At 41.9% G+C, this 26163-nt stretch overlaps 1 protein-coding gene and 1 pseudogene across 2 annotated transcripts in view; both read left to right on the plus strand.

The window, feature by feature from the left end:
- yap1 (Yes1 associated transcriptional regulator) overlaps positions 1–26163 on the plus strand; it is a 138273-nt gene that overhangs the window by 13423 nt on the left and 98687 nt on the right. The gene's annotated exons all lie outside the window — the stretch shown is intronic.
- On the plus strand, positions 6152–6740 carry LOC132816983 (RNA-binding protein with multiple splicing 2-like; annotated as a pseudogene).

A 26163-nucleotide genomic window follows, 5' to 3' on the forward strand; every position in this document is an offset into this window, starting at 1 on the left:
TAAGGAGCCTTACTATTCTTGGATGCTGGTGACTTTGTGCAACAATAGCTTGAAATGGCTCTTTAGTCTTTATCCAAGTCATTTGCTAATATAATGGAAAGGCTGTAGTACAAATCCAAATGGTTACTTTATAATGAAATCCTGAGTTTGAGTGCATATTCGTTATTCTTATTTGCAAAGAAATCAACTGTTTGCCTTGGAACCTTTTGACAGTCTTGCGTGGACTGTTTAGAAAGTTAGAATTAAGTGATATAATGAATAGAAGAGATGGGTGTAGATGGTCATTGAAAGTTTCAGTGAATGGGCAGAAGAGATTCGAGGTAGGAAAGATGAGATTTCATGGACCTTTCAGAAATGTTTAGGTTGACCTAATGGTCGAGCAACTAGAATCTGTGGATGAGCAAATGGATTAGAGTCCAGTTGCAAATTAGGAGTTATTTTTCATATGGAAAAATTTTAAAAGCTAATAGGATGTTGACCTTAATGTTGAGAGGGCTAAAATCCAGAGAGGTGAAAATTGTGTTTAAGTATAACTCCTGTTCGAGCTTTCATTTGATCTCACCTGGAATGCTACAGTTTGTGTTGAAGAAGTCACTTATCTCAGTTGATCAAGATGCGGTATGGAATAGAACAAGCAGGACAGGTCAGTCCTGCCCTTGTTGATGTAGTTGTCAGAGCCTATCTCCTATCTTTGCTCCATAATAACATTACTACCTGTCACGCACTGCAGTTGCCAAATTGCCAAAAGATCTTGGATCCTCCTTGCCTTTGGGATTATGTGGAAATGGCTGCGAAAGTATCATGCAATCTTTTGATAGGGGATTGGATTACACTCATCTGCATTTAACTGTCTTTAGGAAATAGCTTTGCTGCTATCTATGAATTTGTTACGTAGGAGAGGGTGCACTACAGATTGACAAGGACAATGGGCTGAAAGTGTTAAATTGAGACAGGGCTGCACAGACTAGACTTTAATTACCTTGAATGTAGTATTGGGGATGCATGTATTTAAGGGCCACCTGGAAATACTGTAAGTTTTTGCGCTCTTGACATTCTGGAGTTCTAAAGGCTTTGCTATGTGATTCCTTGCAGCTGAAGCAAACAGTCTAATATCTGTAGTGGTATACCTACTGTCTACAGAAAATCAAGTGACTTTGCGGAGACAGCCAAGCAATGGTTTCAAGGATATAAGAAAAGACTATATTGCCTAAATTACTGAAGGCTTTAAAAGGAGTGAAGGCCCTAGAAGCTAATGGTTGCTTGGCAACCCTTTCTGGTGATACATATGTTTGAGTGACAGAGCAGAGGCTGATACCAAGTTTGGTACCTTTTTAAGGATGGCTTCAACCAGGACCTTGGATTCATGTCATTGTGCAGGTGACCCACACTACACTACACACGCATTCTCACAGACCCTCTCATATGCACGCTATGTCTCATACACGCATACGCCTCTCACCCTATCACAAGCTTATACTCCATCACGCTCACGCACATATTCTACCAAGCATGCAGCCACTCATACACACTTAAATACACTGTCCCGTTCATGGCGTACTGTTATGCGCACGAGCACGCAGTCTATGGGGTGAATTTGTGTTTACAGAATTGTTTGCAAATACATTCATTTTTGCTCAAAAAGCACACAGTCTGTAGGCAGTGAATCCATATAACACTTCTAAATTTCTACTTTGGAAATAGAATCAGCCTGTGTCAAGATTGGGATACAGACAGAATCTAACCTCGCATCTTTAATGCATTGTCTGAGCTGAGATGACCCCTTTTTTAATAAAACCTTAAATTATCTCAAGAATGTGACTGGAAAGTTCTGGGATTTACATATTAATGACTGGAAACCTGCAGCCCATTCTAAAAGATGAAAGACTTAACCGCAATCTAGGTTTGTTCAATATGTTGTTTAAGTTGTGTGACACTAATCTTTTGCTATAAATTGTCTTATGGTCCTGCTCCACTGCTACCTGATGAAAGAGCAGCGCTCCAAAAGCTAGTGCTTCCGAATAAACCTGTTGGATTATAATCTGCTTTTGGAATTTTTAACTTAAATATGTTTTACAGACCAGGGAGTTAGCATAAATAAGACTCCAGAAGCTATAAGCATCTTTCCTAAAATCCCGTTTGAGTAGAGGTTGCTGAGAACTTCAGTATGCAGACACCAGTATTTCTGCCTGGTAAAAACTGTCCAGTCCGTATAGACAATAGGCGCAGGAGTAGGTCATTCTGCCTTTCGAGCCTGCACCACCATTCAATATGATCATGGCTGATCATCCTTAATCAGTATCCTGTTCCTGCCTTATCTCCATAACCCTTGCTTCCACAATCCTTGACAGCTCTATCCAACTCTTTCTTAAATGAATCCAGAGACTGGGCCTCCACTGCCCTCTGGGGCAGAGCAAAGACTCAAATCCAAGTTAATTGCAATCAAAATTTAATATTTGCAATGCATCTACTGCTGTCAGCCATTCAGTTTCAACAGGAAATCCAGTGGATGTAACAAGTCATCACATCCTGTCCTTTGTTTTCAGAGCCTTAGCCCGCAGTTTATTTTTTATTTTTTTGGAATTTCCATAACCCGTAATCTTGATAGACTTTGACACAGACACAACTATCTGGAGTTATGCATTCAGTTAAGGAGAGTCCAGTTAGTTCAGTTGATTAAACTCTTGAACAGAAAAATGAAAATGAGGTGTTAAAGGGTTAGTTCTGCTGATGTCTAAGAAATTTGAAGTCCCAGATATGTGTTTTGTTTAGCAGGCAGGATGTGACAGTCTAAACACACTTTTTTAAGGAGTAACCTAATCTTTTTTTGTTTTGAGAAATAATGCAATCATACGTTGTTTCCGGAAATAATCTAATCACTTTACGTTGTTTTTGGGTGGCATGTGACTATGGCGGAGTGGCAGAGAGTTGTCTAGTGTGCACGACCAATGTAAAACCCTGTATGAAGAGAAGACCGTTCCCTTGTTTGGGGATCCTCGCTTGACACATTCCAGAAGCATCATGAGTGTTAAGTGATCCTCCAAAAGCTGGGTTTTGCTGAAATAAGTCGTGGTTGTTCACAGAAGTTGGTATATTGCAGTTGCATCAAGTGTATAAGAATCTCAAAGGAACCTAACATTTGGCAACGAGAGTAGGATTCCAACATATGTAGAGCTTCTAGGTAGACAGAGTAAGTGATTGCCTGTGTGACAGTAACAGGATATGTATGGGCCCACTGAGATTTACCTTGAGATCTCTCACCAACTATCACTGTCAACCCCTCATTCCCTAGGACTCTAGTGAGATAACTGAAGCACTTGTGCGCTGGTGAGTTCGTCCCAGGAGGTTAGAGTCCCCCAGGAATTCAAAGGTTTGAGTATTCTAATAGCAGGATTTGAGGCCCCAGAACATAGAGAAAGGATAACTACTGTGTCTGTTTCAATCACCCTGCCTTAGACCGGTTGTTAAGAGGGCACATCCCCCACATGAAGGACCTTGAAGTGTGTGAAGACTGAGGACACTGAACTAGTTGTAGACATAAGTTAGGAAATTGAGACTTTTTAAAAAAAAAAGGACAGACATTGGATCAGTTGGCTGTCAGAAACCCTTTGCATCGGTTATGCTGGGATGACCCCCACAATGAGGAATGGTCCAGGCACCTGTCAGGTTGATTTAAATGGAAAATTGGGAAATGAAATTTGGCCAATGGGAGGAGCTTGGGGCATGTGTATTTAAAGGCAGAGGCAGCAATTTGGAAGCTTAATATGAGGACTAAACGGAAAACTTTAATATTTGCAAGGAGAAGGACTGCTGAGGAAATAACAAAAAGATCTAAACAGGCCAGCTGGGAGGAGAATGTATTTGGAATGGCAAGGACTGATTCGGGATAGTCAACATGGCTTTGTGCATGGGAAATCATGTCTCTCAAACTTGATTGAGGTTTTTGAAGAAATAACAAAGAAGATTTGAGGCCAGAGTAATAGGTGTGATTTATATGGACTTCAGTAAGGCGTTCGACAAGGTTCCCCATGGGAGAGTGATTAGCAAGGTTAGGTCTCGTGGAATACCGGGAGAACTAGCCATTTGGATACAGAACTCGCTCAAAGGTAGAAGAAAGGCTGGTGGTGGAGGGTTGTTTTTCAGACTGGAGGCCTGTGACCAGAGGAGTGCCTCAAGGATTGGTGCTGGGCCCTCTACGTTTTGTCATTTACATAAATGATTTGGATGAAAACATAAGAGGTAAGAGTAAGTTTGCAGATGACACCAAAATTGAACGTGTAGTGGACAGCGAAGAGGTTACCTGAGATTACACCAGGATCTTGACCAATGGGCTGAGAAGTGGCAGATGGAGTTTAATTCAGATAAATGTGAGTTGCTGCATTTTGGAAAAGCAAATCTTAGCAGGACTTGTACACTTCATGGTAAGGTCCCAGAAAATGTTGCTGAACGAAGATACCTTAGAGTGCAGGGTCATAGCTCCTTGATAGTGAAGAAGGCGTTTGGTATGCTTTCTTTTATTGGTCAGAGTATTGAGTACAGGAGTTGGGAGGTCATGTGGCTGTACAGGACATTGGTTAGGCCACTGTTGGAATATTGCGTGCAATTCTGGTCTCCTTCCTATCAGAAAGATGTTGTGAAACTTGAAAGCGTTCAGAAAAGATTTAAAAGGCTGTTGCCAGGGTTGGAGGATTTGAGCTATAGGGAGAGGCTGACAGGCTGGGGCTGTTTTCCCTGGAGCGTCGGAGGCTGAGGGGTGACTTTATAGAGGTTTACAAAATTGAGGGGCATGGATAGGATAAATAGACAAAGTCTTTTCCCTGAGGTCGGGAAGTCCAGAATGAGAGGTCATAGGTTTAGGGTGAGGGGGGAAAGATATAAAAGAGACCTAAGGGGCAACGTTTTCATGCAGAGGGTGATACGTGTATGGAATGAGCTGCCAGAGGAAATGGTGGAGGCTGGTACAATTGCAATATTTAAGAGGCATTTGGATGAGTATGTGAATAGGAAGGGATATGGGCGGGTGCTGGCAGGTGGGACTAGATTGGGTTGGGATATCTGGTCAGCATGGACGGGTAGGACCGAAGGGTCTGTTTTCATGCTGTACGTTTCTATGACTCTAATAATGCATGTCAAAAAGGGAGTAGTGTGTGTCTTCGTGAGGGGAACCCTAAGTCTTGGGAAGAGTCAGTGTGAGGATTATGATATGAGTCGAGGAAAGGAGAGGTAAAATAAAGAATTGGGGTTGAAACACCAAGCCAGACTATCAAGTGGGAATAAAATGGAGGTACCTCCTGACATGTTTGGGCTGCTGTTAATGTTGCAAAATAATGACACCGATGATCACAATGCAAATTTCTGACCACCTCAGGGACACCAATTCAGATCTTATTAAATGACCAAAATCTCCTCAAAGCCATCTTCCTCCCCTAGTAATAGATAATAATAGCAATTGGTAATAATAGTAATTATATCAGGCATTGTCACTGTGCAACGTTTATGGGGGGTTGCCCAGACGCTGAAAAACAAATGGAAAACGCGTAGTGTTTGCAATTTGTGTCGAAAGGCCTCTGGATCACTCCATTTGGCCAAGTGTGTATACCCGATGATGTTTTGTTACCAATGCTTAGATTAGACTTAGTGTGGAAACAGGCCCTTCGGCCCAACAAGTCCACACCGACCCGCCGAAGCGCAACCCACCCATACCCTTACATTTGCCCCTTACCTAACACTACGGGCAATTTAGCTTGGCCAATTCACCTGACCAGCACATCTTTGTGACTGTGGGAGGAAACCCACGCAGACACGGGGAGAACGTGCAAACTCCACACAGTCAGTCGCCTGAGTCGGGAATTGAACCCGGGTCTACAGGCGCTGTGAGGCAGCAGTGCTAACCACTGTGCCACCGTGCCGCCCACTTATTGACTCTTCGTACTGATACCCACCTTGTCAAGGAGGGAAAGAGCAAAGATACTTTCAGCAGCTAACATAGTCTCTAAAGCTTCTCCATTCACAGGTAAAGCATACCTTTAGACGACCGCCTGCCTCACTACAACCTGATACAAGTCACACTGCACTTACCCAGCCCCTTTGAAATGTTACCCATTGTGCACTCACCATCAAGACTCATTTCACCTGCCTGGTGTAGGGATACACAATGGATTTAGTCAGCTCCCCAGTCATGAGCACCAAAAGTGATGAAGCTAACAAGTGTGAAGAGTTACTCTTTAAAATTTTTTTCAGTAGCCCTCCTTTGGACATTAAATCACGTGAGCTTTATCTTCTCTTTCCTCCATTTAAGGAATATGAAGGTTCACTGATCAAGCTAACATCAAAATGGCCAGTTGGCTTTTATACATTTGATAGAGCAAGAGCAGAAGCAGCAAAGAATGCATTAAATAGCATTCGATTTGATCCCAAAAATCCTCAGTTTCTTTATTTGGAATTTGCAAAGACGAACACAAACATGGCCAAAAGCAAACTGACAGTTACACCTAACCCCATAAATATGCACCCTGCCTTGGGAGCACAATTCATTGCACTGGGCCCCATGACATTGCAGGAACAGCACTTTTTCCTGCATCTCCAAAGGCCTAGGCCCCCTATCCACTGTACACAGAACAGACCCCTGCCATTCCACATACTGCATTCACCTATCTTGCTACTGCAGCTGCTGCCTTCACGCTCAGATGCACTGGTATCCTCCATCTGAAGCATCACCGTAAGAATGGAAGTCTCGTCAGTAATGTTAAGTATTTAACTGCCCTTATCCAAGAAGGCCCTAGATTGGGTTGGGATATCTGGTCAGCATGGACGGGTTGGACCGAAGGGTCTGTTTCCATGCTGTACATTTATGACTCTAATTCAGATTTCTTCATGGAGTGATCCCTGAGGGCAGAATATTTTGTTTTCAGTTTGGACTTTACTGATTTGGATAACTGGCTTGTTTCCACTCAACGTGGAGGGGGTGGAGTGGTCACTAAGCTCTGTAGATTTAAGAACTTTATTAGTGTACTCTTTTTTTTCCATGTGGGAGGACCCTGGGTATCCTATTTGCTTCATGGGCTAGTAATTCTTGATGTTCTAATCATTGCATTGTGTGTCACAACTTGAATACGGGCTGTCAGATTCTTATGAATAAGCTGGTTGTGCCTTTTTCAGCCCCATTTAGTTGGTTATCATGGAATGATAAAAGAAAGAAATGAGGTGGTGACATGGGCTTGTGTCTTGTGCACGCGACTGACTGATTTAAAACCCTGTATTCAGGGAGGTTGGTTCTCTTATTCGGGGAGCCTCGCTTGACACGCTCTGCCATCATCGGGAAGAGTGTTAAGTGGTCCTCCAAAAGTTCGTACTTGCTGAACTAAATCGTGGCTGGTAATAGAAGTTGCCATGTTGCAGTTGCATCAAGCGTGTAAGAATCTGAAGAAGGGAATGTTACAAACAGCCCAGTTCAATATCTGTACTGACTAATGTAGATCTTAGTCCTTACCTCCTTGCCTTGCTCCATTGTAACAATGTGGCATAAGCCATGAATCTATATTAACACTAATGGTGGGGCTTAATTATCTACACATTTTTTGAGTCCTATTCAGAACAATACAGGATTAATAGTAGTGTTTAATATGGTTAAAGGAAAAGGTTTGCTTGATAATGTGAAACACTTTCCCCTTGAGTTAGTCTAGAACAAGGGACATAACTTTTTTGAAAGAGGTAAACTGTTCAAGGGTGATTATAACCTTTCTCAAAGAATAGAGTAAATCTGTAACTCTGCGTCCACGCAGTCTCGAGGCTGAATCATTTGGATACTTCAAAATGCAAACTGATTTTCATTGTACATGATGTTCATTGTTTTGAAGAAATGTAACTAGAGTCAAGATATGGATCTTCCAGGGGTTAATTGAATCGTGACTACTGTTGCAGCAGTTCACTTTTTTTTGGGGGGAGAGCAAGAAACATTTCCCTAGTGTACTAGCCAATATTGCCTCAGGCTCCGCAGTCAGTTGGAAGTTCCACACTTATCGATGATTGAATAGACTCCCACTTTCCTCGAAGCTGCTGCGCACACAACTCTAAGGTCTCTTCAAGAGAAATTTGAGGGAACATTGGTCCTTGCCAATACATGTCCCTCCGCCAACAGAACATAAAGAGCCTTTGCTGCTCATGAATTGTTTTGCTTTATGTGGGATCTTGGTGTATGCAAATTCACTGCTTTCATTCTGAATTTTTTTGTTTCTCTTTACTCTTCCATGAGATGTGGGCATTGCTGGCTGGTCCAGCATTTATTGCCCATCCCCAATTACCCTGAGAGCAATGAAGAGTTCACTGCATTGTTGCAGATCTGGGGTCACATGTAGGTCAGACCACATAAGAGTGACAAATTTCATGGAGGAAATAATACATCAGACTGGAGACCTATGACCACAAGGATGGTGCTGGGTCCACTACTTTTCGTCATTTATATCAATGATTTGGATGTGAACATAAGAGGTATAGTTAGTAAGTTTGCAGATGACACCAAAATTGGAGTGTAGTGGACAGCAAAGAAGGTTACCTCAGTACAATGGGATTTTGATCAGGTGGGCCATTGGGCTGAGGAGTGGCAGATGGAGTTTAATTTAGATAAATGTGAGCTGCTGCATTTTGGAAAAGCAAATCAGAGCAGGATGTATGCACTTAATGGGAAGGTCTTGAAGAGTGTTGCTGAACAAAGAGACCTTAGAGTGCAGGTATATAGTTCCTTGAATGTAGAGTCGTAGGTAGATGGGATAGTGAAGAAGGCATTTGGTATGCTTTCCTTTTAATGGTCAGAGTATTGATTGATTGTCTTTTACTCCCCAATTAACACGAAAGCTGATATAATTTACTCACAAGTACCTGAGTGGGAGAAAAGTTAAGGGAGGTCCAAATAAAAGCCTAACAGACATTTTAAAAATTGTAGGCAATCTCTGACTACATAATCAAGCAAAATCTAAATCTCAAACACTGATGGACACATTCACTGTAAAAGAACACCAACATTTAAGGTGCCACTTTTCTATTTAATCCTATTGAATACTAACAATTGAATTTATTTTCCTTTCCCTCCATCTGACTCCAACCCCTGAACCAACTATTATAGTTGGAAATGTCCGTAATGTCAGTCAAATCAATGGAATAAGTGGAAAGTTTAAAGTTGCCCTGGAACAAAGTACAGGTATATGGCATCAGATCTATCGACCTACATGTATCATGTCTTTCTCACAGATGTTTGAAATTTGGAGTTATTTTTAGTATCCTGCTGGAGGGTATTGTCTGAATTTGTTTCACAAAGTAACTAAACATTCTGGGTATTGCCTGTCATTTTGGTTGATCGTCCTGCCTACAGGCAGTTTGATAGAAGTTGTGACCATTATCCTCTTATGCCATTTTCTTTTTTTAAATTTCCCTGAATTGCTTCTCTTTTGTTTTAGGTGGGGAGGGTTAAGCTTTCTGCTGCTACATTTCAAAGCACAGCATAAATTTGAGCGAGGGTAGAGACACCAGTTGAACAAGTTTGACTGTATTGTGCGTCATACTATTTCCTTCCTTTTGAAAAGAGACTGTTGCAAGTTGTTACGAGTCTTTGACAAACAACATGTGGACAAGGACTATTGAAGTGCAAAAAATGCAGCCAATTCTGTGATATGTAATTTGTGCAATAGTTGAGCAGGTATCGATCATCTTTAGTCTTAAATCTGATTTTCATGGGTGACCTGTTGATGACAATGTACTCTATTTCTACTCATTAAAACCATGTTAATTTTGTTGACTGACTTTAATTATGCACTGTGGCCTTTTGTAAATGGGAAAGCTGGGGAAACACATCTTTAAGATGGAGTATTTCATCTCCACACCATTAGAAAATTAACTTTGTGCATGTTAATTCCAGGGCTTTTGATGCCTTAAGCCAAATTAATCTTGAGGGGGAGGTACCTTTTTGAAGTTGGGGTGGGAATTGTAAAATACATTGTGTGGCTGACCTATACCACCACCCTACTCGTGCTGAAACTGTCCCATTTCACAGGGTTGTGGAGTCCTCGGATGGTCTGATTTGTCCTTTGGGCATATTGAAGGTCGTGTGAAAAATTAATGGTTACTTAAATATATCCTATGACCCTGGCTGTAAGATTACCTTCAGCAGAAGGAGGCCCAAGTCATGCTCTCCTCGAAATCTAATGGCTTAATATTGCAGATATTTGTGTCTGAGGAATGTAAAATGTTTGCAAAATAGTTACAATAAATGTCTGGATTCTTCAATTCTGCATTATTCATGCCCAATTTCTTATGATACTCTATCTAAAGTGGCAATGCTAAACTAAAATACCCTGATGTGGAGGTGCCGGTGTTGGTCTAGGATGGACAAAGTTAAAAATTGCATGACACCAGGTTTATTTGGAAGCTTGCTGGAATTTAACCTGGTGTTATGTGATTTTCTTTAACTAAAATACCCTGTTTGGAACAAACTCTCATTCTCAGCAATCAGTCCAGGGTCTGCTGGGACTACATAGAGGTGTACAGCACAGAAACCGATCCTTCGGTCCAACCCATCCATGCTGACCAGATATTCCCAACCTAATCTAGTCCCATCTGCCAGTACGTGGCCCATATCCCTTCAAACCCTTTCTATTTGTTTACCCATCCAGATGCCTTTTAAATATTGCAATTGTACCAGCCTCCACTACTTCCGCTGGCAGCTTATTCGATACACGTACCACCCTCTGCATGAAAACGTTGCCCCTTAGGTATCTTTTATATCCTTCTCCCCTCACCCTAAACCTATACCCTCTAACTGTGGACCCCACTCCCCACCCCGCGGGCGTGCGCACAGAGGCAAGCAGGAATCTCCGGGAAGAGACTTTGTGTATTTATCCTATCCGTGCCCCTCACTATTTTATAAACCTCTATAAGGTCGCCCTTCAGCCTCCGATGCTCCAGGGAAAACAGCCCTAACCTATTCAACCTCTCCCAATAGCTTAAATCCTTGACCCCGGCAACATCCTTGTAAATCTTTTCTGAAACATTTCAAGTTTCTCAAAATTTGTCCGATAGGAAGGAGACCAGAATTGCATGCAATGTTCCAACAGTGGCCTAATCAATGTCCTGTACAGCCACAATATGACCTCCCAACTCTTGTACTCAATACTCTGACCATAAAGGAAAGCGTACAAAATGCCGCCTTCTCTATCCTATCTACCTGCGACTCCGCTTTCAAGAACTGTGAACCTGCACTCCAAGGTCTCCTTGTTCAGCAATACTCGTAGGATCTTATCATTATGTGTATACATCCTGCTAATATTTGCTTTCCCAAAATGCAACACCTCTTTATCTAAATTAATGTCCAGAGTTGCCGGCCAATCTTATTGGTCAACTTCTGAGATGGAACATCTGTGTGTAACTGGAAGTGAAACTCTTGTCCTACACCAGGTGAATGCCAGCCAAATAATGTTGGTTGCTGGAATACCAGTTTTTTAGTGGGTTTTCCCTTTAAATCAGGGTGAGATGGGGGGGGGTGGGCGGGGGGGAGGTGTTGAGCACAACACCCCATAAAAATACACCCTGTTTCTGCAGTGGCACATCAATGCTCATTTAATTTTTTCCAATCAGATTTGGTGAGATAGTTTTTGAGATATGAGTTGGTTAAAAAGGTGTAAGAATATTTTGCCACCGTAGAAGGCTACTTGCTCTGTCTCTGGGAAAGTTAAGAATGTTACAACGTGAGATTGAAGCAGCTCGACGTGTTAAGCAGAGAAAGGAAAAAGGTACTTGGTTGCTTATGCTTAAAATAATTGGTTTAGATTGGGGAGCATTTCAATTTTTAAAGTATGATAAGGCTTTTAGTTTCTGGTCAGGTCGCTCTTGTTTTCTCTTTTCTTAAATATGAAATTAAATACAGATCGGCCCCTGTATCCGGGAATTAATTTACGCGGTTTCAGTTACCTGTGGCTTACCGTGCCCTGAACGTATAGAGAACCAGGGACTAGGAGGCTGCTGGGAAGGTTAATTTCCCACTGAAATACATGGGTTCGCTCATATCCGCAGTTTCGGGCTTCAGCAGTAGATCCTGGAATGTATCCCCCATGGGTACGTGGGTGTTTATAGAGAAAGGAACAACAATAAAGTGTAAAGAGTAGGAATACAAGAGTGATTAATAAATCAAACAAAATACTATGGAGAGGCAGAATGTGATGCTACTATGGAGTTTGCAGCTCAAGCAGCTTTGGATCTGAGTTGCAGGCATCAGGCCATGTCAGGGAGGGGTAAAGTTCCCTGACAGGCAGTTATTCAAAACTGATATGAGATCAGGGACAAGAGAGAAATGTTCACTTGAAGTTGCGGACCCTCTGATATTCTGTGCATGGTGATTGACATTGGCGTGCCTGTCGTGTCTTCCATCTCAAAGTTTTTGGAGGCCTGGTCTGCTGGTAAGAAAACTCAGAGGGAATGCTGCAGGTCCTGTTTAAGCAGGTCTCGCCAGTACAGGAACTAATCAAGGAGCCTCAGGTTATACAATTGTCCCAACAGTTGAGGTTTGACAATGTGATAGAATGACTTGGAGGTGCCAGTGTTGGACTGGAGTGGACAAAGTTCAAAATTATAGAACACCAGGTTACAGTCCAGCAGGTTTATTTGGAAGCACTAGCGTTTTGGAGCGCCATTCCATCAGGTGGTCTGATGAATGAGCTGCACTCCAAAAGGTAGTACTTCCAAATAAACCTGTTAGACTGTAATCTGGTGTTATGACATTTTAACTTAAATGTGTTGGAAGTCACATTTGTTCAAACCATCGTTGCAGTTTCGCTCCCCCAACTGTTGAAACAATGCCCAGAGACACAGTATAGTTTTACCTCCTTCACCTTTATTCCGGGCCCTGGAGGGAGAGAGAATGATCGCCCGTGTGTGTAGGGGCATGAGTAAAAAAAAATGGTCTTCTCTGGAAGAGTAGTTTCTTAATTATATAGTCATTTTACAGGGAGGAGCATCCAGACAAGGCAATGTACATATTGATTAGGTGACTGTCACAATCAGGGAGTGTCAGTAGTAAAGATTAAGCCATGTGCAGTTACACAATGAATAACTAGTTTCACATAATGAATACTTCTCACCTTGTTAAACTGACCTTACAGACTGTTTCTGATATTGTTAAATGGCTCTACATCATGAATGCTTTTCCACCTTTTTAACCCATTATCCTTGCCTCCAGCCCCCATTGTTCACTGCAAGTTCTTATCTGATCTGAGTCATGCTCAGCTGAACCTCTTATTTCACAAAACTCGGAACTTAACTCTTTCCCTGCCTGCTTATACCCTATACACATTCAGTAGAGTTCATTAACCTGACTGTTAGGGCTTTTGCTTTGTATTGTAGTAATTTTTATTCCTTGTTTGACAGTATTCTTGAGTCTGAACCTAAAGAATTGTCTTGCTGTTAATATTCTCTTTGTAGAAATAGTTCAGAAGTTTGCCAGCCCATTGTTGGTGCCACTGTACTTATCTTTGTGAGAACAAAAAGTTTTGTCCCTTTTGCAAGAATCCAATTCAGTTCAGGTATTCAGGAGTTAGCCTCTTCATGGGTACTGATTTGGATTTATTTGTTTTGCTGCAAGTTTGCTTTTCTTGCTGTTGCTGCTTACAAACTTACCAGAAGTTTGATTAATCTGGGTGCTTTGATAGGTTCTCTGAAGGAGATTTTTGTTCAGCTGTGTGGCTTTACTGACCGTTAGCCGGTCTTAAACTGTACAAAAATTACTGAAACCAAAAGAGAAAATGCTGGAAAATCTCAGAAGGTCTGGCAGCATCTCTAGAGAGAGAAAAGAGCTGATGTTTCAAGTCTAACTGACCCTTTGTCAAAGCTTTAAAAAAGGGGAGAAATAGGGAGGTATTTATACAAGGCTGAGGAGGTGAGTCATGGCTCCAGAAGCAAAGGTAGCAATAAAGAGATGATAATGACAATGCATAGAGGGATTATAGGGAGTTTAGGAGATGTGAATGACCAAGGCTGAAGCAGAGGCAAAATGGAAAACAGGGGAGAAGGGTAGCAAAGGGGAAAGAGGAGAGAAAAAGGTGATGAGAGAGTGGGGAATGAGATGTTGCCAGAACTGCTGACATTTTCCAGCAGCACTTCAAATAACACTGTTTAGTACCAAATTCTGAGGGGTCACTGGAGCAGAAATGTTAAACTGTTTTCTCTCCATAACTGCTGCCAGACCTGCTGAGCTTTTCCAGTAATTACTGTCCTTATTTCTGAGCTACAACATCTGCAATTCTTTTGGTTTTAATATTATTTAGTGCAACCAAGACAAAGTGAGGATTGCGGATGCTGGAGAGTCAGAGTTGAAAAATCATGGCGCTGAAGAAAGCATGGTAGGTCAGGCACCTTCCAAGAAACAAGACACTCAATGTTTTGGGCATAACCTTTCAGGACTGGGTAAGGGGGCTGGGAAATAAATGGGGGGCGGGGGGGGGCGGCTAGGGGAGAGGTAAATGAAATTGGATAGTTGAGCAAATGTAGCATGTGTTTGTGATAGACTGATGGGAATTGTAGAGTGGATAGATGGGAAGGAAGATCGACAGGTAGGTCAGGTCAAGAGGGCGGATCTGGGTGGGTGGTGGGGGGCTGTGGGGAGATCTGGAAATTGGTGAATTGAATGTTCATGCCACATGTTTGTAGGGTGCCAAGGTGGGCAATGAAGAATTCCTGCAGTTTGCAGGTGGCCTCATGTAAGCAGTGGAGAGGCCCAGAATGGATGTCATCAGGAAAGTGGGAGGGGGAGTTGAAGTGGATGACCACAGGAAGGTGGGGTTGGTTGGTGTGTACAGACCAGAGATTTTCCATGAGCTGTTCCGCTAGTTTATTCTCTGTCGCCTCAGTGTAAAGGAGACCACATCGAGAGCACTGGATGCAATAGAAGAGGTTGGTGGATGTACAAGTGAATCCCTGCTGAACTTGGAATGCTCCTTCGGAGCCTTGGACTGAGGTATTAGATTGCATTAGATTACTTAGTGTGTAAACAGGCCCTTCAGCCCAACAAGTCCACACCGACCCGCCGAATTGCAACCCACCCAGACCCATTCCCCTACATTTACCCCTTCACCTAACACTACGGGCAATTTAGCATGGCCAATTCACCTAACCTGCACGTTTTTGGACTATGGGAGGAAACCGGAGCACCCGGAGGAAACCCACGCAGTCACGGGACGAATATGCAAACTCCGTACAGGAAATGAACCCGGGTCTCTGGCGCTGAGGCAGCAGTGCTAACCATTGTGCCACTGTGCTGCTCACCACGGTGAGGTAAGGTGTGGGCGCAGGTTTTGCAATGTTGCAGCTTTGTAAGACTGTGGTTAGGCCCCACTGAGTGTATTGTGTTCAAATTTGTTTGCCACTTTACAAGAAGGATGTGCAAGTTTTAGAGAAGTTTCAGAAGCAATTACCAGGATGTTGCCTGGATTAGAGGATGTGAGCTAAAAGGAGAGGCTAGAAAAACTCGTTTTCTCTGGAGTGGTGGAAGCTGAAGGGAGACTTGATAGAAGTCTCTAAGATTGGGGTGCATAGAAAGGGCTGGCGGTTCATCTTTCCCCAGAGTTGAAATGCCTGAAACTAGGAGACATACATTTATGGTGAGAGGGGGCAAGTTTTATTTTAAATTGGTAGAGGCAGATACGATGGGGGCAGTGCATAAGCACATGGATATGCAAGGAATAGAGGGATATGGACCAAGGGCAGACAGAAGAGATTAGTTTAATTTGGCAGCATGTTTGGCACAACATAGAATTCTTAGTGTGGAAGCAGGCCATTTGGCCCATCAAGTGCACACTGACCTTCCACAGAGTATCCACTGAGAACACCACCATACCTTATCCCTGTAACCCTGCATTTCCCATGGTCCGTCCACCTAACTTATGCATCTTTGGACTGTGGGAAGAAACAGGTATCCAGAGGAAACGCATTCACGTGCTGGGGTAATGTTCAAGCTCCATGCAAACTGTTGCCCGAGGGTGGAATCAAACCCTGGTTCTGTGAAGCAGCCATACTAATCACTAAGCAACTGTGCCTGTGGACTGAAGCGCCAGTTTCTTTGCTGTACAGTTTTGTTTTCTGAGGGTGAAAACTGCTAGACCAGATTTGCTCAACTCTTGCCTTCTGTTGTTAGTTGCTTAGTAAGTGTGACTAAATGCAAAGTACAACCTCTCCCTCTCTTGCCATTATTTGGAGGGGCCAGTGTTGGACTAAGGTATACAAAGTTAAAAATCACACAGCACTACATTATAGTCCAAGTTTATTTGGAAGCACTAGCTTTTTGAGTGCTGCTCCTTTATCAGGTAGCTGTGGAGCAGGACCATAAAACGGAGAATTTATAGTAAAAGGTTACAGTATCATGCAACTGCATCATTTCAGTTGCATCACATTATAATTAGTTTTTTTTGTCCTTTCCAGCCATTTCTTGCCCATTTCTCCTATCACAATTTTGCTCTTTGGCTTCAATTCTACCCCTTGTTTGTGACCACTATGCAGACTTGCCTTTCTTAGTAGTTTGCATTTATGCCACCTCACTTGAGATCTCATTTCCTTCAGTTTGGGTACCAATGTCCCATGAACCAATTCTCTTTCAACAGTCTTTGAGCTCTGCCTTTATAATCTTGTACTCCCTGGGCAGAATCTCTCCTAATTTCTGCCCACATCATTGAAACTGATTGGATTATGGCTGCTTCGTTGCAGGTATTCCTCCAGCCTAAAGATATTCTAAATGTTTTCATGAGGCAGGCAATGCAGCCACCTGTGCTTGTGCTGTTTGCTGTACAGAACAATAGCTGTGTTTGATAGGCAAGAGAATTGATGTGAATGTAGAGTTCAAAGTACCAACAAATCAGGTCTGATTTTATTAAATGGTGTCCTAATTTGTGCTTTCGTAAGACGACTCGGTCTTCAGGTTAATTGACCAATTTCAGCATTTTGTCATGTATCCTTCCAATATGTAGTACTTTCAGACTTTTCAACATTAAAGTTGATCTGCATTCTCTGATTTGTTCTATGCTTTTGAACTGCTTAGCATCGTGCAAGTTTACCAATTTTGCATCTAGCGCCTGAATCCAGATTATTCATGTAGACTGGAGAACGCTTGGAGCAAAGTGCATAACTATTTTCATCTAACAAATCCAATCCAATCTGACGTATTATCTTTTAATGAGTAATCTGTTAATTTTGTAGTTTCTTATTCATTCAACGGGCGGATGTTAATTTCCTTTAGCTTTGAGTTGAACAAGTATCCTTTCACAGAAAATAGTATGAGAAGTCTATTTTTTTTTCAACCTCCGTTGCATCAGGTGGAGGTTCCCAACAATGATGCATGACTGATGAGATTATTTTTGTTTCTTTTAGATAGCATTTACTAGAATATTACTTGTTCTTAAACTAAATATTTTACAGTTATCTCTGCTGGATGCCATTGAAATCTAATTGAATATTTACTTAAAATATCTAAGCTCACCGAAGTGGCTTAATTATTATTTCTAGTTTTGGAAGGTCTGTTGTCCTCTCCCATTAATCCCTTTCTTTGCTTTGGAGCAAATAACGTTTGGATAACTCTCTCGTCAATATTTGCAGAATTATTGTTATTGAAGCCCTGTGACTTTGTTTTATCTTGAGGCTCATTTTCATGTCAAAAAAAGTGGACTCGCAAGAAAGCTGAAGAAATTTAAATAGATTCATGTCATCCACTAACCAGTGATTTTGTGTGTACATTTGGAGATCAGTTACCAACTAGACCAGGCTCTACTCTAGCACCTTTCATTGTAAAATACTGTTGATGCTCTGTACAGGAGTCCTTATAAAGAAAGGGCATTTGGACATGGTACCAAGCAACGTTGGCATCTGAGAAATGTCCCAATCTGAATCAACGCCTTCATTTCAGATTAACATGAGAGGAAACTTGACTTTTAAGGTTTGTTTTCTATTAGCTAAGGTGTGCAGAGTGTTGGGATAACAAAATGAAATAATATCCTGGCAAAGTGATTCAGTGGTTAGTGCTGCTGCCTCAGCATCAGGAACCTGGGTTAGATCCCAGCCTTTGGCTACTATCTGTGTGGAGTTTGCACATTGTCCATCTGTCTGCGTGGCTTTCCTCCAGGTGCTCTGGTTTCTACCCACTGTCCAAAGATGTGCAGGTTAGGTAAACTGACCGTGCTAAATTGCCCATGGTGTTCGGGGATGTGTAGGTACATTAGTCAGGGGTAAATGTAGAGTAATAGGGTAGGGGAATGGCTCTGGGAGTGTTACTTGTCAGAGGGTCAGTGTGGACTTGTTTGGTCAAATGCCCTGCTTCCATTCTGTAGGGATTCTATGAATTTCCCTCTTTATGGTGATTTGTAATAACTGAGGAACCCAGACTGGAAAGGAACATCGTTTGTTGAACACCAAAACAGAGCAACTAATAGGGGCTTACATAGGCTAGTTGCAGACAAGGGCAGACAATTCTAAAGAGTGATCCTTGGGTCTGCTTCTGTTTTATATCCAGAAGGTAAAGGTGGATAATTCCCCAGGACCTGAGAACTCCGTGAGCAGCTAGAGGTGTGATTGCTGGGCTTCTTGCTGAGATATTTGTATCATTGATAATCCCAGGTGAGGTGACGGAATACTGGAGGTTGGAAAATGTGGTACCACTGTTTAAGCAGGATGGTAAGGACAAGCCAGGGAACTAAGACCAGTGAGCCTGACATCAGTGGTGGGCAAGTTGTTGGAGGGAATCCTGAGGGACTGGATGTACATGTATTTGGAAAGGCAAGGACTGATAGGGATAGTCAACATGGCTTTGTGCATGGGAAATCATGTCTCTCAAACTTGATTGAGTTTTCTGAAGAAGTAACAAAGAAGATTGAGGGCGGAGCGGTAGATGTGATCTATATGGACTGCAGTAAGATGTTCGACAAAGTTTCCCATAGGAGACTGATTAGCAAGGTTAGATCTCATGGAATACAGGGAGAACTAGCCATTTGGATACAGAACTGGCTCAAAGGTAGAAGAAAGGCTGGTGGTGGAGGGTTGTTTTTCAGACTGGAGGCCTGTGACCAGAGGAGTGCCTCAAGGATTGGTGCTGGGTCCTCTACGTTTTGTCATTTACGTAAATGATTTGGATGAAAGCATAAGAGGTACAGTTAGTAAGTTTGCAGATGACACCAAAATTGGAGGTGTAGTGGACAGCAAAGAGGGTTACCTCCGATTACAACAGGATCTTGACCAGATGAGCAATGGGCTGAAAGTGGCAGATGGAGTTTAATTTAGATAAATGTGAGTTGCTGCATTTTGGGAAAGCAAATCATAGCAGGACTTATACACGTAATGTTGAAAAATGTGGTGCTGGAAAAATGCAGCAGGCCAGGCAGCATCTGAGGAGCAGGAGAATCGACGTTTTGGGCATAAGCCCTTCAGGAATGAGGCTGGTATGCCAAGTGGGCTGAGATAAAAGGTAGGGAGGAGGGAATTTGGGGGAGAGGTGCTAGGGATACAATAGGTGGAAGGAGGTGAGGGTGATAGGCCGGAGAGGGTTGGGGGCTGAGAGGTTGGGAAGAAGATTGCAGGTCAAGTGGGCGATGCTGAATCCGGGGATGTAGATTTTCTCCAGCTTCCTCATTTCCCCTCCCCCCACCTTATCTCAGTCCCAACCCCTGGATTCTTAACTCTTAATTAAATGAGCTCCACAAAGAGATTAATTAGTGATTCTTTTAGTAGCTTGCAATGCTGCAGATTTGGTTTTAATAAACTATTGTTTCTTCTGTATAATCTTGTAAACTGCAATAAACCGTTTACATAGAACAAATTTTAATGATTCTGCAATACACAATAAATTATTATCCTATTCATTCCAGCAACACTTCTTTACAATGCTTAAACACCAAAGGGAGAATTCCATTTATCACAAAGGATTTGACTTAGCTGTGACTGTAATTGCCTGGTCTTGAGAATCTGATTGCCTTTTCTTGAATCCTCTTACAATTGAGTTTAGATGTTCTCTACTTCAAATAACTGTTTTACCTAAACACCTTTGGTCTGGAACTCTAAAAATAAGCATCTTGGACTGAACTAATCTGAATCTTAATAACTCTGAGCCACCTTCTTTCATTAGAAGCAACTGTTCTAAGCATCCAGTTTCAACTAAGACTTGTGCAAAATTGCCTGCTGAAACCCAAATGTTTTAAAACTAATCAAAAGAAACCAAAATCGATAAATCAATCTTTGGCTGCCTTAACTGAGAGCCTAATGCGCAAGTTTGCTTTGATTACTTCCTAAAACTTTCCCAATGAAAATGCAATCCTGTTAATACCAGGAATACTCAAACACACACTCTTTCTCAACTTTAACCATGATATCTGTTTTAAATATACTGAAATTGTTTTAAGTTAATCATTAAATTTCATCAGGCACACAAAAATCCATGTTATTCAAATCCAACCTAAATTATATTAAAATGTATGCAAGTCACTCAGCTTACATCGCACTAGAAATAATGGCTCAGATTTTCTAATGTCCAAACAACCATTTGACCAAGGTAGATGGGAGTTGCATAGTGATATGCGGAAACCCACTGTAGCAGTCTCTGAAGGAGCTGCCTGGGAAGTTCCTCTGAATATATCCATTCAAATCAGAATGTGGAGATTTCAATGATATGAAGTAAATAACTGCTCAAAAAAATCAAACTAAATACATAATCTAACTCCTGAGGAACTATTTAGCTGATGTGTTTCTAACCCTGGAAGAAGTGAGGACTGTAGATGCTGGAGATCAGAGTCAAAAAATGTGCTGGAAAAGCACAGCTGATCAGGTAGCATCCGAGGAATAAGAGAGTCAACGTTTTGAGCTTTAAGCTTTTCATCAGGAATTTGTCCTGATGAAGAGCTTATGCTCGAAACGATGACTCTCCTGTCCTCTGCTGCCTGACCAGCTGTGATTTTTCGGCACCACACTGTCTTCAACATGTATTTAGCCCTGCCCTATATTAAACTCCACCCCACCTATCCCCTCACTGTCCTTTTCTCTCACCGAACACAATCTGCTAATATATCCTAAAAACTGTATCACTCACTTGGCCCCCTTGCATCATACTTCTTGGCATCCTATCACTTACCCACTTGGTATCCTACACCCTACCCCACTTGGCACCCCAAACCTCATTTATCTTATGCATTCGATGTTTGACAGTAGTTGTCTGCGATTCCATTTCAGAAGATGGCAGCTGACTGCAATGAAAAATGTGTGGTTTACATAACTGTAAGAATACAAGTACAGCTCTGCATTTCTGAAGAAGCTCTAATTAGAATCACTTGTCTGAAATGCAGAGCTCATAAGTTGTACAGCACAGAAACAGGCCTTTTGGTCCAACTCGTCCATGCCGACCAGACATCTTAACCTGATCATGTCCCATTTGTCAGCATTTGGCCTGTATCGCTCCAAACCGTCCCTATTCGTATACCCATCCAGATGCCTTTTTAAATGTTTTAATTTGTACCAGCCTCCTCCAATTTCTCTGGCAGCTCATAGCATACACACCACCCTCTCCATGAAAAAGTTGCCCTTTAGTTCCCTTTTAAATCTGTCCCCCCTCACCTTAAACCTATCCCCTCTAGTTTTTTGGTTTTTAACATGTCAGATTTGGCATGGACAAGTTGGACAGAAGGGTCTGTTTCCATGCTGCACATCTCTGACTCTATACTTCCCTGAAAATCTAGCACAGTTGTCCTCAAATGGTAGTACTGCTGAAGTGTATAGCAAATGCCAAATGAGTCACTGTTTTAGATGTCAATCAAGTTTACTTAATATTCATCGGTGAGTCATGTTTAATTTTCTGCATCGACTTCCACTTTTCTACCACTTTATTCACTGTTCATTTTTGAAAGTTCTGGTCATCATGCTAGCAGAGGGATGTGGAGACTTTGGGGAGGGCATGGTAACAGTTTATCAGGATGTTACCTTGTTTGAAAGCTATTAGTTTTCAGGAGAGATTGGCCAAACTTGGTTTGTTTTCACTTGAACATCAAGGCTTGAGGGGTGACATAATTGAAGTTCACAAAATTGAGAGGAATTGATAGTTGGAGCCTTTTTCATCAGGGTCGAAACATCAATTACTGGGGACCGTGACTTTAAGGTAAAAAGGGGTAAGTTTAAAGGAGATGTGAGACACATTTTTTTTGCACAGATGGTTGTAAGTGCCTGGAGTGTGCTGCCAGTGGAGTTGGTTAGAATAGCTACCTTTGAGGCAACTTGACAGATGTGAATAAGGACAGAATAGAGGGATACGGACCAAGTGGAGGCAAAAGCTTTTAGTTTAGAAAGATTTTGTCAGTGCACTCTTGCTGGGTTCCTGTGCTGTAATGCTCTTTGCTCTTGTTCTTTGAAAGCTTTCAATCCACTAGGACCGTGTATTTCAAAGACCTCACCTTGTAAATTAATCTATAATTCTGGTCTATTTTAATCAAAAAGCTCTATCTGACTTTTCTTTCTTGGCTCCTGTTTTCTTACTGCTAACCAGTTTTAATTTGTAATAAATGCATTGATATGGAAAACCTTGGCAGTATATAATTGAGTCCACAGACTCGGAAAGTTGATCTTAGTCCCTTTTGTGTTTAGGTAGCTGATCCCAGCACAATACATCCATAAATATGCTAGCGTTCAATATGCCATCTCAAACTGGACTCACGTGGAGTGTATAATTTAACCTGGATCGATATGCTATTTCCTTTGTCATTTGTGAAACCTTGAACTAGATAATTTTGATATCTTTTCCCAAAGAAAGCAAATCCTTGATACTTAGCCTGTCCTCCTTATTTGCATTTCTGTAATGTGCCACTTTTTATTGTTAGCATCCGTATGTTCAAGTTCAGTAACAATTTTAGTATAAATAATTTACTGAAATAGAATGTGCAACACAAAATGACGTCCAGCCAATTCCAGGCAACGTACAGTAATGGTACGGTTAGAAGAAAGTAGAACATAGAAAAATACAGCGCAGTACAGGCCCTTCGGCCCTCGATGTTGCGCCAACCGAAGCCTACCTAACCTACACTAGCCCAATAACCTCCATATGCTTATCCAATGCCTGCTTAAATGACCATAAAGAAGGAGAGTCCACCACTGCTACTGGCAGGGCATTCCATGAACACTCAACCCGCTGAGTAAAGAATCTACCCCTAACATCTGTCCTATACCTACCACCCCTTAATTTAAAGCTGTCCCCGAGTAACAGCTGACTCCATTAGCGGAAAAAGGTTCTCACTGTCAACCCTATCTAAACCCCTAATCCTCTTGTACACCTCTATCAAATCTCCCCTAAACCACCTTGTCTCCAATGAGAACAGCCCCAAGTGCCTCAGCCTTTCCTCATATGATCTTCCTACCATGCCAGGCAACATCCTGGTAAACCACCTCTGCACTCGTTCCAATGCCTCCACATCCTTCCTATAGTATGGCGACCAAAACTGCACACAATACTCCAGATGAGACAGCACCAGAGTCTTATACAACTGCAACATGACCTCAGGACTCCGGAACTCAATTCCTCTACCAATAAAGCCCAGTACGCCATATGCCTTCTTCACAGCACTATTTACCTGGGTGGCAACTTTCAGAGATCTGTGTACATGGACACCAAGATCCCTCTGCTCATCCACACTACCAAGTAGCCTGCCATTAACCCAGTAATCCATCTTCTTGTTACTCCTACCAAAGTGAATGACTTCACACTTAGCTACATTGAACTCCATTTGCCATCTTTCTGCCCAGCTCTGCAACTTATCTATATCCCGCTGTAACCTGCCACATCCTTCTTCGCTGTCCACAACTCCACCGACTTTCGTGTCATCCGCAAACTTGCTCACCCAGCCTTCAAGCCCCTCCTCTCGGTCATTTATAAAAATGACAAACAGCAATGGTCCCAACACAGATCCTTGTGGAACACTGCTAGTAACTGCACTCCAAGATGAACCTATACCATCAACTACTACCCTCTGTCTCCTTCCAGCCAGCCAATTCCTAATCCAAACCTCTAATGCACCCTCAATGCCATACCTCCGTAGTTTTTGCATTAGCCTGCCATGGGGTACTTTATCGAACGCCTTGCTAAAATCCATATACACCACATCTACTGCTTTACCCTCGTCCACTTCCTTGGTCACCACCTCAAAGAACTCAATAAGGTTTGTGAGGGCACGACCTGCCCTTCACAAAACCATGCTGACTATCCTTGATCACATTATTCCTATACAGATGTTCATAAATCCTATCCCTCACAATTCTCTCTAAGTATCAACAAGGCTCATACATTAAGTACTTGGCTGTATACTCAGTTCGTGTAACTCCAGTGCCTCAAATGTTAATTTTTATCCAGTAATGATCCAACCATTCTGTTTTGTGTGGTCACTGTGCTGTCCTTAATTTCTTGGTTTCTCATTTCAGTGTTTGGTTTCAGCTGGTATTTGTTAAGTTAGCTTCTTAAAATGTCTTGGTGCTTTTATTTCCACAACAATGGATTTGAATAAGGGCAAACTCCCAACCACCGCGACAAGGTGTTACGGACCAGGCTAGACCCCTCAAAACATTTCAAGAAGGTAGCCCAGACCCTAACTTCGCTAGCTATTTTAAGTGGGTTTCAAGTGAATATTCCAGGAGAGAATCAGCTGGTCAAACCACTTAGTTTTAAACAAAATAGAATTTATTTACAAGATTTCTGAATGAAGCTCAAACAATAGAAAACAGAATGCTGAATAACTTAACATCTCTGAAAACCTAACAGATCATCCCAACTTAATGACACTGTTCTAAATACTTGCAACAATCCCCCTAAACACCCCTTGGCACAAAAGGTAAAATCAAACACTGATTCTCGGAGGAAAGAAGTCAGAGGGAGAGCATCAGCCTGAACCTGCTTCTTTGGATCCAGCAGCATTTCTTCACACTACTACTTTTTTAAAAAAAACTAAGCCAGAGAAAAGCTGATCTGAGAAAACTGGCCATACACCTTACATTGTACAAGTGGCTTTTTAAACTTGAAAGCCTCTGTCTGAGGCAGTATCTGTTAGCTATTATCAAATTGCCCCAGATGTTTGTGTCATTTATGACCTCTCTCGGGGCGGGAAGCCAAGGACTGTAAAAAGGAGCAGCTTCGTCACACAAGGTTACTGATGTCAGTTAGGGCACATTGGCTTTTTTATTTTGTCAATGTAGACATAATGTTTTGAAATTGAAGTCCCGGCATCTTTAAGTACAAAATAGCTGATCTAGCATACAAAACTAGGGTCATTGCTAGGCCTCTGCACATTCTCCCCGAGTGGAATATGCACGTTCCTCCCCATATCTGCGTGAGTTTCCTCCCACAGTCCAAGAATGTGCATGTTAAGTGGATTGGCTCAGGGACAGTGCAGGCTTGCTGGGTTAGCCATGCGAAGTTTGCAGGGTCACAGAGCTAGGTTGGTGGAGTTTGGGTGGGATGTTCTTTGGAGGGTTGGTGCAGAACTCGATTGGCTCGTCTCCGCACTGCAGGGGTTCTGTGATTGGCCAGACATTGAGTATACAGCTTGAATTCTGTAAATGCTAATTCCTGCATCCACTCTTGAACAAGATAGGACATCTTTTTTGGTTTCATTCCATATTACTGTTTTATTGACTACAAGTAAAGAGTTTACATCGGATCTGTGGATAGAATAAGTTTTTAAAAAAAAAATCTCTGGCCCTCGCAAAGTACAAAAAATTAGCTGTCATTTTCACTTAACACTTTTTATTTTAAAATGAAGTGATGGAATTTGGAAATGCCAAATATTAGTAAAGCTTTTTTTAAATAAATGTGCACCTTTTGGTGCAATTTAAAGCAAAACAACAATTTCTCTTAATTACAAACATTGACAGAAAACTAATCTCTAATTTTACCAGCATAATCTAATGGAAAATATGATCTGCAAACTGCAGAGGAAATATAGTCTCAGAGGACTGATGTTAATCCTCCCTGTGCTTCAAAATTTTAGGGATTTCCATTGTTGATAGGATTTGTCAAACTTTTTTCCATTTCCTGACTTTGTTTCCATGACCTTTTGCTGTGCAATAATTAAAACTAAAATCCATTTATAATTACTATACATGGGTTTTTCATTATTTAGATAGTTACAATTGCCT

This window comes from Hemiscyllium ocellatum, chromosome 6 (genome assembly GCF_020745735.1).
Source record: "Hemiscyllium ocellatum isolate sHemOce1 chromosome 6, sHemOce1.pat.X.cur, whole genome shotgun sequence".
Taxonomy (NCBI): Eukaryota; Metazoa; Chordata; class Chondrichthyes; order Orectolobiformes; family Hemiscylliidae; genus Hemiscyllium; species Hemiscyllium ocellatum.